Source organism: Cetorhinus maximus, chromosome 5, assembly GCF_964194155.1.
Source record: "Cetorhinus maximus chromosome 5, sCetMax3.hap1.1, whole genome shotgun sequence".
NCBI classification, from domain to species: domain Eukaryota; kingdom Metazoa; phylum Chordata; class Chondrichthyes; order Lamniformes; family Cetorhinidae; genus Cetorhinus; species Cetorhinus maximus.
Window position 1 is genome coordinate 56,661,378 of NC_135883.1, and position 12,201 is coordinate 56,673,578.

Here is a 12,201-nt window from a genome sequence, read left to right on the forward strand (position 1 = left end):
GTATAGGTACGCTTACAGTGCTGTGAAAGAACAGCGATATATTTCCAAGTCAGGATGGTAAGTAGCTTGGAGGGGAACTTCCAAGTGGTGGTCTTCCCATCTGTCTGCTGCCCTTGTCCTTCTAGATGGTATTGGTCGTGGGTTTGGAAGGTGCTATCTAAGGAGCCTTGGTGAGTTCCTGCAGTGCATCTTGTAGATGGTACATACTGCTGCCACTGTGCATTGGTGGTGGACGGAGTGAATGTTTGTGGATGGGGTGCCAATCAGGGGGGCTGCTTTGTCCTGGATGGTGTCAAACTTCTTGAGTGTTGTTGGAGCTGCATTCATCCAGGCAAGTGGGGACTATTCCATCACACTCCTGACTTGTGCCTTGTAGATGGTGGACAGGATTTGGGGAGTCAGGAGGTGAGTTACTCCCTGCACAGTTCCTAGCCAGTTGTAGCCACAGTATTTATATGGCTAGTGCAGTTCAGTTTCTGGTCAATGGTAACCCCCAGGATGTTGATAGTGGGGTATTCAGTGATGGTAGTGCCATTGAATGTCAAGGGGTGATGGTTAGATTCTCTCTTGTCGGAGATGGTCATTGCCTGGCATTTGTGTGGCGAGAATGTTACTTGCCACTTGTCAGCCCAAGCCTGGATATTGACCAGGTCTCGCTGCATTTGGATATGGACTGCTTCAGTATCTGAGTCATCATGAATGGTGCTGAACATTGTTTGCTGATGATTGCACATCGCCACTTCTGACCTTGTGATGGAAGGAAAGTCATTGATGAGGCAGCTGAAGATACCTGGGCCTAGGACAGGATATTTAATAGGGTGCGTTCAGTTGCTTCTAGCATTCTCCGCATACACCCACATGACCATCCTTCTCAAGGTGTTGCGCTCTGTGGGCTGTGCCAGAGGTAGGTGATGGCAGCTTTCATCCCCAGGAGGGCAAATAGCTTCAGTAGCACAGCTGGTTCATCTGCATTTTGCACCCTTTAACTTAATTTCCATCTCCACAGATGATGCCTGAGTATTTCCAGCATTTTCTGTTTTCATTTTGGATTTCTAGCATCTGCAGTATTTTGCTTCTGTAAATATCACTTATTTGACCGGTATAAATAATACATCACCCACCTCTGTCCCTACCTCTCAGCCCAATTGTTGTTGAAAATTTTATCCAATATCATTCCCAGGCTTGACTTCAGTGCCTCACAGGCCACCACCCTACATAAACTCCAACTTATCCAGAACTTCAACATCCACATTCTAACCCATACTAAATTCTGCTCACCCATTGGTCACATTCTTCCAAACATTCAGTAGATCCCCATTGCCAATCCCATTGAATTTAAAATTCTCATCCTCAGGTACAAATCCTTTCAGTGTGCGAGCTACCTCGACTCTTCAACCGTCATCCAGCCCTATTCCTCAACTCTCAGTCCTCACTCTTGTGAGAAGAAATTGCTGTGCAGCCCCCTCATTCCACCATGTAGTAGGACTGCAGGCCATTATAGCCGAGCACTCTGCAATTCTGACCTTAAACCCTTGCTTCATATTTTCTCACCTTCAGTAGCTTCTTTGAAACTGTCACTTTCCCTAACCACCTACTCCCCGTTCCTGACAGGTGTCTATTACACTTCACCCGGGTCGTATAGGGGTAAGTTATTGTTGTAGATTGAGGTGTAACTTCCCCTTTTAAAATTAGGGATACTACATACACCACTCCCCACTCCTCCAACAGGACTCAGGATTCCCTGCCAGGGGCTGAAATCCAAACCTAATTTTTCATGTGTATTGATCAAAAGTCAGCTGAACTTTACTCAAGTCAGCAAAGTGTCTTGATTCCTGCTCTAGATAATTACAAATTGTCAGAAAGGCATGCTGCAGGATTATTTGGAAATTGAGAAACAAATACTTACACTAAATGCCTCATAGCAGCACATGAAAATTAAAGCATTTTGTTCTGCCTGCCTCACAGAAGTGTAACAATTTGTTTTTAAAACAGTAGTCTACATGTATCCTATTACCTGATTTAAAAAAAATGAAAATGACAAACTCAATTTGTTGTAAGTAATGAACTCAAAAGGCAAAGAACTGAGTGTTTCCCTGTGTAATTAATTTTATTTCATATTAGGAGCTCAGATGATACACAACATCCTGTTAATGCCATCTGTTGTCAACGTACTATTCCTGACACAGGCCATGCAAATAATAGTTATTTAACTATTGGTACTTATTTGCCCAGGGCATCTTGGGCCAAATATGGATTATGTTGCAGTGAGCTATTGTGTAAAATATTGAATTAAAACACGTTTTTTACTGCCACACAGGCCCCAGGCAAATTAAAATGACTGCTCTTTGCTATACTTCTGTAAAAACACACTTCTTTTTAATCGTGAAGTCAAGCCCAGTAGTTTTCATCTTGTAATGACAGCTTGTTATCTCCAGGTGTCACTAGAGGAACTTTAATACTGATGCAAAATTGAACTTCTGTTTTCACTTTGAGGTAAAGTTTTGCCTCTTTCTCCTGCTCTGTCTCCTAATTAACGGTGATAATTAATTTTCTGCTATGCTTTTGCTGCTGTGCTTTGGTTAAGTGTTTCCTGATTTTAAGTTGTTAATGGCCTTTAAAAACTAAAACAAAGGTTATTCTTTAAATAGCAGTCAAACATACCACTGCAGATCATTGTATCTCTAAGCTCTGTTCATATTTGAAATGTTGCATTTGGAAAAATACAACTATGTTGTTAATGATTGTTAGAAAATGAAAGAAATGACATTTTGAACAAATAAATCCGAAAACATAATTCTTACAAAACCAGTTTAACAAAAGTTAATGAAATTATTACTTGTTACAATTGAACAGTAACATTGTATATATTTGATATCTTTGTAAAGATATAATGATAAATAAAAGATACGATGGTTGATATGCAATGGCAAACATTTTTTAAAATCCTAAGTCACAACACATACAAAACACAAACCCTTAAAGAATAAAAAACCCCCCCAGGAAAAGTGGTCCAATGGTGGCTAACAAAATAAGTTAAATATAGTATTAGATTAAAGAAAAAGGCTTATAATGTTTCCAAAGCATATTAAGCCTGAGGATTGGGAGCATTTTAGATTTCAGCATAGGACAGCCAAAGAAATTGATGGAGAAAGTAAGTAGAAGATGAGAGTAAACTAGTAAAGGACATAGAAACAGATTGTAAAAGTATGTAAAAAGAAAGAGACCAGCAGGAGTAAACATGTGTCAGTTACAGGCAGACAGGTAAATTATAATAGAGAATAAAGAAATGGCAGAGACATTAAACAAATTCTTTGGATTTGTCTTCACGTTGGACGATGCAAGAAGCATTCTAGATAAAGAAGGATCTTGAGATTGAGGAGTTTAAAAAAAAATTAGCATTAGTAAACAAATAATTCTGGAGAAATTAATGGGGCCAGAAGCTGACAAATCCCCTGGACTTGATGGTCTATGTTGTAAGGTTCTAAAAGAGGTGGCTACAAAAATAGTAGCTGCATTGGTTTTGATCTCCCTGGATTCCCCAGCTTTTAGAATGGTCTCTTTGGATTGGAAGGCAGCAAATGTAACCCCGCTATTCAAGAAAGGGCAGAGGAAACAGTACTCATGGGATTGTGGACAACATATTAGCATGCATCAAAGATTAGTCAACTGACAGAAACCAGACAGTAGGAATAAACTGGGCATTTTTGGGTAACCAGTGATATACTGCAAGGATCAGTACTTGGGCCTCAGCTATTTATAATCTATATCAATGACTTAAATGAAGGGACTGAGCGTAGCGTGTCTAGGTTTGCTGATGAAGGATATACTTGCCTTAGAGGGAATGCAACAAAGGATCAGTAGACTGGTTCTTCACATGAGGGCATTTTCCTATGAGATCATTATAAGGCCATTAAGGACTGAGATGAGGAGAAATTTCTACACTCAAAGGGTTGTGAATCTTTGGAATTCTCTACCCCTGAGAGCTCAGTCATTGAGTATATTCAAGACAGAGATCAACAGATTTTTTAATATTCCTGGAATCAAGGGATATGGGAATAGGGTGGGAAGGTGAAGCTGAGGTAGACAACCAGCCATGATCTTATTGAATGGCAGATCAGGCATATGAGGAGCCAAATGGCCTATGTCTACTCCTTATATTCTTATGGTGTATTTAGCTGACTATATCTGCAACTTTTCAAAAGTTGATGATAAAAACAGGCTATCATGTTTCGTTTTCTTTTTATTTATGCAATGGAATCATTTGGATAGATTTCAGACTGTGCGCAGTCATCATGGCAAATGATAGCATTTCTGTATGGCATACTGCCTTCATTTTGCATAATTAGCTACAATATTGCCCTAGCTTCAGTTTCAAATATATCTTTACGCACAAAATTTCAGAATGTAATACACTCCATTAGCTAAAGGCCGGTTGCCTTAGCCAGGACAAATCACAAGTGGAATTAAGTAACAGCTATCAGTGTTTTGGTGTTTGAAATCTTAAGACATCCGGCGCGATTCAGGACGTGATCGGACAACATTTACCATCAATTGCAATGTCACCTTCTTTGCCTTGTGAACATTCAGTATCTGCTTCTTTATCAGGCGCCTGTTTTAGAGACTGACTTTTGCTGAAGATGCATTTGTCGTGTACTATAGTAGGACATGCTGAAACCTAACAGGCCGAGAAATAGAGCCGAGCCATGCATCAATGTGTCTGTGCTGTTCAGTGTCACTTTGCTAGCAGATCGACTCTAAAAGTAAAAAAAAAAGCAAATTATTATTAGTTAATTAGAATTTATCGCAATCAAAGTAAAGTGTCTTTAAACTTTAACAAAAATAATTAAGCACAATTATATTATAGGCAACTTGTTCATGATGATGAACAATCAATAAGTTCCACACTTGCTTACATATCATTCCAGGTAAAATGGATCAGGGCTCTGCCCATTGATAACATTAAGATTAATCAGAATGTCAAGGAGTCTGCTGGGCAGCCATCTATGCTGCTCCAGAGACCAAGTGTATGAAATTTTAACAATATTTGGTAATATTTGAAAATATTTGGATGTGCGCTTGCGATGCCATGGCACACAAGGCTATGGGCCTAGTGTTGGAAAAAGGGACTAGAATAGTTAGGTACTTGTTTGACCGGCGCAGACTCGATGAGCCGAAGGGCCTTTTCCTGTGTTGTAGACCTCTATGCCTAATAGAAAACCAGTGCTATTTTATTCAACTTGTGTTGCATATTTAGGACACACAGATTAATTGTTTAATTATTGTCATTCAACACACTGAACTTTTAAATGAGCATTTCAAAATGTCAACATATTTTAATAGCGGATCTTCAAAACCACAGAATATTACGCACTTCAAAAATCTTGGCTCAGCAAGTATCCCAAATTTAAAGCAATCTGCATTTTTGTGAAATTGTGCTTGATACAAGGTTTTTGTTTGTTTACAACATACCCTACAATTGTGTTAGAAGGGTAGGATTGTGATGCAAGGTCATAGCAGTGTGAAAGGCACTCAACCCATTCATTTGGCCAGCTGCTACTTAAGTCACTTGTTTGCCTTGGGCCTGCTCCACAGGAAATGAATAATCATCCAGACTTCCTAAATTATTCTCTGTTAGGCCTTTGTGACTATCTAGGTTGAAACAAAATTCCGGTCTAACTTAGCAGCAGAGAAAATGACAGATAATTAATTTTTTTGAATCAAGCGGAAAACAACTTTAGTTGAAAAGCTTTAGGTGAGTCCAAAAGACTGCCCCGTTAGAATGCCAAGTCAAATATTTCTGATCTCTAACAAGACTTTACTAATTCTATGAGTAGAAACACAGTACTATGAAAACAGTGATGTTATCCATTTACAAAAGAGGACTCAAAACAGGTTCAAAAAAATTTGAATAGTGAGACTAAATTAATGACCCAATTGAAACCAGCGAAAAAGAGAGTCAATTTCCAAAATAGCTTGAATACAACAGGATCCCCTTTGCGATCCAAATAGATCACAAAAGCCTGCAATGTTGCTGCCCAGGTTGCAAAAGGACACCTTGGGAATAATTATAAAACTCAGCCTGTATTGACTGTACAACATATTTGTGCTTGCAGACTTTCAGTAGAATGTTCTGATAAGCCAGTTATCGGGGTACAGATGCACATGGAGATGCTGCATCCTGTGATTTACTATGGCTATGGGCATGAACTGTTTAAGCACACCAGCTACTGAGGGGCTGAAGGATAGGACCAAGTCCTTCTCACCAGTTGAAATTGCAGTTGAGAAAATTCCAAGAGTATTCCCATGTTGGCACCAACTAAATGGGCAAAGAGTCATAGTCATTTATGGCACAGAAAGATTGTTACCCTCTCTCTGATAATATTAGGTTGTGTACATTGGTTATGATACTTCCTCATATAGCCCCTATTCTAGTTCCTGGTGAAAACCATTGATACAAAGCATTATTTAACCCAGATCTACCAGAAGAACCATCTGTGCTATGCCTAGGTATGAGTATCACTATCATTCGAAAGTGAGAGGATATTATGCCCACTAAAATATTGTAGTTGAATTACACCTTGCCAAACAATGAAATTCTTGAAGGGGATCTTGCTTAATTCTCACAATCATCTCTGTCAAATCACTCATGTTGTGCTGTTTTCCACAAAAGTTTAAAGAATTTCTGCACCTGCTTCTGAAATATCTTTTTTGTCAAAGATTAGCTACAATAACTACTGATCTAGGTCCTATGGGAGTGACATGAAAATAAACTCATGGCAGTCTGCACAGCCAAACACCCAAAAGCAATGGATTTAAGAACACAGGCCCTCCAAGGCTACGCCACCATTCATAAGATCATGGCCCCCATATCCCTCGATTCCCTCAGTATTCAAAAATGTATCAATCTCAATCTTGAACATGCCCAACAACTGAACTTCCACAGCTCTCTGGAGTAGAGAATTCCAACAGTTCACAACCCTTTGCGTGAAGAAATTTCTCATCTGTCTTAAATGGCTGACCCCTTATTCTGAGACTGTGACTCCTAGTTTTAAAATAAAAGTAAAATACTGCAGATGCTGGTAATCTGAAATAAAAACAAAATGCTGGAAAAACTCAGCAGGTCTGGAAGCATCTTCGGACAGAAAAAGAGTCACATTCGACTTGAAACATTAGCACAGTTTTTCTCTGCTGAGTCTTTACTCCTTGTTCTAGACTCCCCAGCCAGGGAAACATCCTCCCAGCATCTACACTGGCAAGCTCCTTAAGAATTTTATACATTTCAAAGAGATTACCTGCCATTCAGGAATATAGACCTAGTCTACTCACTCCTTCCTCATGCTACAATTCTCTCATCCCAGAAACCAGTCCAGCAAAACTTTGTTGCATATCCTCTAAGGCAAGTACATCCTTCCTCAAAAACTGAAACCAAAACTGTGCACAGTATTCCGGGTGTGACCTTACCAAGGCCCCGTATATTTGTAGTAAGACTTGTCAGTGGAGAAATTTGTTCAGCGACATTGTGCAGACTACGCGATTCCCCAGAGGTAGGCAGCACCATGGCCACTACTTGTAAGGCATTCTTCAATAATATCAATGAATAAAGCTACAAAGGCCATGCGCGTAGCAGGCTGTGCAGGTAGTACCTCGTAACGTTGTCTGCCTCCAGAGAATCAACGTGAATCTATGCAAAATAATTTTTACCCTTTTTACTCTTATACTCCAATCCTTCCGTAATAAAGGATCACATACCATTTGCTTTCCTAATTATTTGCTGTGTCTGTATGCAAAATGCAAAATGTGCATTTCCACTTCTACAGACTATGCGCACTGGGAAAGAGGCAGCAACTAACCTTGGAAAACATTAATTAGTAGGACTCTCAGTCCCTGTGGAGGAGAATCTCCTTGTGGGTCAGAATCCCCACTGACTACAGGAACCTAGTATTCTACATTATAGGAAAACTATGGTTCTTATTGATTTTGCCAAGGTACCAATAGTTCTGTACAGACAATGGAATTGGCCAAGATGTAATGTTTATTGTTCTCTGGCACACTGTCAGACAAAGGGCTTCAATTTGAACCCTTTCTTCCAATGAAAATGGTGCAGGCTGGGATCAAAATAGTACAGGTAGAAATATGTTCTTAGTGGAGAGCTGGGAGTTACTCTATATGGGGGGAGGATACCAACACTTTGTTTGAATTTTCCAAGAGCAATTAAAGTCTGAAGGTACTAGTGACAATTGCCACTTGGGTCAGTAATAACTTCCTGGGTGATGCTGGAACTCTGACCTGAGGAGTTGTCTTGTGCTATCACACCAATGGGTGTAATCTATTCTTAGGTTGCATAGAATTGGATGACGGTTGATACTGAGGATATCACTGTACCAATCAATAGCAACATTATTTTAGTATTGATCAACTCTCAGCAGCAAGGGACATAAAAGGGTCCCCAATATTGACTACAAAGTCATCGAGTCCTCCGTACTGATAGGTGCTAATTTGCGTCCAGCAATGTTAGTGGGATTTCTTAGCCTGATTCTGGATGTGGAAGTAATGGTGCACCTGTTCTTTATTGGTGTGTTTTATGAACCCAAGGCAAATCTGGCATAATGCTTCATCATGTTTGGATGACAAGCAATTTCTAAGATGGTCATGAGTGAACTATTCACAATATTCAAAGCCTTTGGGACATGTTTTTACAGAAATGCTCACCCAACTAAACAAGCATTTTGTTTCTTTTTCCCCCAATGAAGGCACTGTATTGCAAAGGCATATTGTGTGTTCACAGTCCAATTGGAAAATTCCAGCTTGTGCCAGAGCCTCGCGTACACCACAACTTCTGTTTGTTTGCTTCTTTCTGCTCTGTTTGCTTTATTGAGTGTCACTGAGTGGAGCATATGACTGGTCACCAGGTGACCTAACAAATCATGGAAAGGACAGCTAGAATCATATTTCTGGAAGCTTGTTGTCCAGTGCTGATGCCTTAAACACTTGTGAAACACAACAAAGAGAAACAAAACAAAAACAGGTAGTCAAGATCAAATAATACATTTGTCTAATTTAACCCATGTTGTAGAGAGGTGGTAGATTTTGTTCAAACCATGATGAGGTCTAACATGAAGAGAAAAGAAGTTTCAGCAATAGAAAACTGGAGTGGTGAAACTGCATAGGTCCTGGGGCCCTGTACAAAGTTGGGAGCTGCAAATTCATGGAAAATTTTGATCTATTCAGCATGTAATTTTCCCAGAACCTATCAGGCATGACTATACTCCCAGGATGTGTGCAGGATGTCGAGTGAAGGTGAGTTTAGCATATCTATAAAAAGTACCATAGTTGATATAGACTTAACAGACAGCTTCAAATTTTAGCAGCTTTGTTATTCAGTCATCAGCAATATTATCAATTAGCATTGGTCTAAAGTGGATGGATCATTGTTCTTTATAAGAATGTTTTGATTATTAATTGCATGGGGACTTTGTGACAATATAAACAGGTCTATAATGTAGTGCTTAACAATATTTATGTTTAAAACTACTGTATTCCAAATAATAATTGTACTTCTTGTTACATATGTGCAGATGAAACATTCTTATATAACAAAAACTTAAACTAATATTTTGGAACGAGCAAGTAAAGAGCAATATTTATTGTCTGAATTATTCAGGCACTTTCTGCTTGTTCCTATGCATCAGATGGATGTTAAAGGTCCCATAGCATTCAAAGAGCAGGGTGTTCTCTGAGGATTATGGCCAGCATTCCTCCTTCAACCAGTACCCAAAAAAAGCAGACTAACTGATTAGTACAACACAGATTAACATTCTATGACTGCTATTTGTGGAATCTTGGTGTGCATAAAATTGCTGCCGAATGTGCCAAAATAACAGGTACTACTTTGCATATGAAGCATTTCTGAGTTTCTGATGTTCACATACAATGAGATGATTCTGAGTCACATGAAAAGCGTACCATGGAATGGAAAAATAAATAGGTACCAAAAGAGTTCATTATTTTCATTCAATAAACAGTCCACAGGCGATCCTACTTTACATCAGTTATTAAAATGAAAATATGAAATCTATACTGAGTGTTTCAGTTACTAGTTACAGTTTGATTAAGGTAATAAGCAACCACTAGAGTTGTTGTTTGAAATTAATATTAATTTACAACTCAGCTAAAAGATCTCACCATGTTAATTTATCTTTTTATATTTTAAGAGCTAACCTACATGATGTATGGTTTTAGGATTTTCTGTTCCTATTTCAGATTTCCACTATTCACACCTTTTCTTTTATCTTATCACTGGCTGTGAACTATTAAACATGCCTATTCTCTTTCCAAAAATTAAGCTTTAATCCATCCCTTTGAATCAAAGAACACCTGAACATGAGAATGACTGTGTGTTAAGCTAAGCAGCTCAACAGAAGGAACAACATACATTCTGAATTTTATTTGGTATTATTGCTATTCACATTTCTGATTGCTGTCAAGTCACAGTGATTTTGGAAGCACTATTATGCTGCATATAAGTATGACCCTATGTATTATAAAATTCTATTAAAATTTTTTTACTCATAATCCCTTTGTTCCCACCATGATTGTTTGCTTTCATTTTTGTTTACAAATTGCTTAGCACCATTCAAAGTGTATGGATATAATACAAGATATTGTACTAGTAACCACACATTGTGATTTCCTTTTTAACATTGAAAGCTGTGGTGCTTTTATGTTGTGATCTTACTCAAAATGACAGAAACTCTTAATATTATCAGTAGTGAATGACATGCAATGTTCTATTAATAGTCTAATAATGGTGGCTTCTTACATGCACTGGAATGCCTCATGCAGAGCATCAAGAATGGCCTGAATGCCATTTATTTTAGCTTTATGGTGGTTTTGTGACATTTTCCATAATTTTAGTAAGTGGATCTCTATGATCCAGAATAAAATACATTTTTACTTCCTTTTTGTGGGAGGGAGAAGTGAGATGGAAAGAGATAACTTTCCAAATACTCAGCTAAAAGTATCAAGCAAAATGTTTTTCAGATTATTGTATCTCCTAAAAACTAGTTTCATTTATTGTACTTTACTACTGCATAAATTGGTTGTGGGTACATTTGAATGGCAAAAATACTGAAATCACAAACGAAAAGTACATTTACAATACTAGATCACACTGACTTGAGCTTCAAGCAAGTCCTTTAAATTCAAAACATCCTTTTCTAATGCTCACCTGCAACAGTCTGAAGTATCCAGGTATCATTGTTCGCAGTGGAATAAACATTTTCGATCAAGTATTTCTTTTTTGATGCTGCAGAGAGATTGGAGGTTATAAGCGAATTATCTCTTCATTAGGATCTTTGTTACAAAATTTCAGCTTCTTCACATTCAGTTTGAGATTGTTTGACACTGCAGCATATGACACTGCTCTGCACTCAATGGCCTTTGTAAGCTCTTTATATACAAGCTTTAAGAATAAACTGGATAAATTGCATGAGTTGTCACGTGTTATCAATCTGGGTGCTTATATGTTGGCAGAAGGCCTTGAGCTAGAAGGCTAAGATTGTCTGCAATGTATTTACAGAGGTAGGTTCAGCTTTATCAGATTTTACACAATGCTGATGGACAGATTAAAAATATAGGACACCTTGGCCTGGAAATTAGATTATGCCCAAATGCTGGTGTAGGGCGAGCACTGCTGGCAGGACCACAGAAAATTAGTCCACTAATTAATTTGTTTACTACTGGAAAGCTACTGGCACTAGTTACAGCTGTTGAGGCAACACAGTAGTCATGATGGGGTTGAGAGGGAGGGAGGGAGGGAGGCTGTTGGGCTGAGGTCTTCAAAAGGGTGCAGGATTTGAACTGCAGCTGGGAAGGAGTGGGACATTTGTGGTGAATAGTTGCCGGCAGTGGCCCGTGGATTTATTATGAAGCCAGAAGGTGCACTCCTGTTCTTCTTGGCTCTACATTAAGGGAAGGGGAAAAACTTAAAACTTAATTTTCAGATGGCAACCTCCAGCAGGATCTTAAAGAGCCTGAAGCAGAAAGTGTTCAGATTTGAACTGTCCCTTTTACTTGTCTTGGTTTCGTAATTCTTAATGCCCTCTCCAAGCCCCGGAGAAACCCTAAACAATATGGCAGATGTTCTACTTCCGGCATAACGAGGTTGTGCATGCTGCCTGCCTTGGCTTGCGTTTAAACAGT

At 38.8% G+C, this 12,201-nt stretch overlaps 1 long non-coding RNA gene across 1 annotated transcript; it reads right to left on the minus strand.

The window, feature by feature from the left end:
• Window positions 1-2,794: 2,794 nt before the first annotated feature.
• LOC144680660 (uncharacterized) lies at window positions 2,795-11,695 on the minus strand. Its single transcript, XR_013576598.1, has 2 exons — window positions 11,228-11,695; window positions 2,795-4,754 (listed from the first exon to the last, which is right to left on the minus strand). It is a non-coding gene; the product is annotated as an uncharacterized LOC144680660 (long non-coding RNA).
• Between the last annotated feature and the right edge of the window lie 506 nt (window positions 11,696-12,201).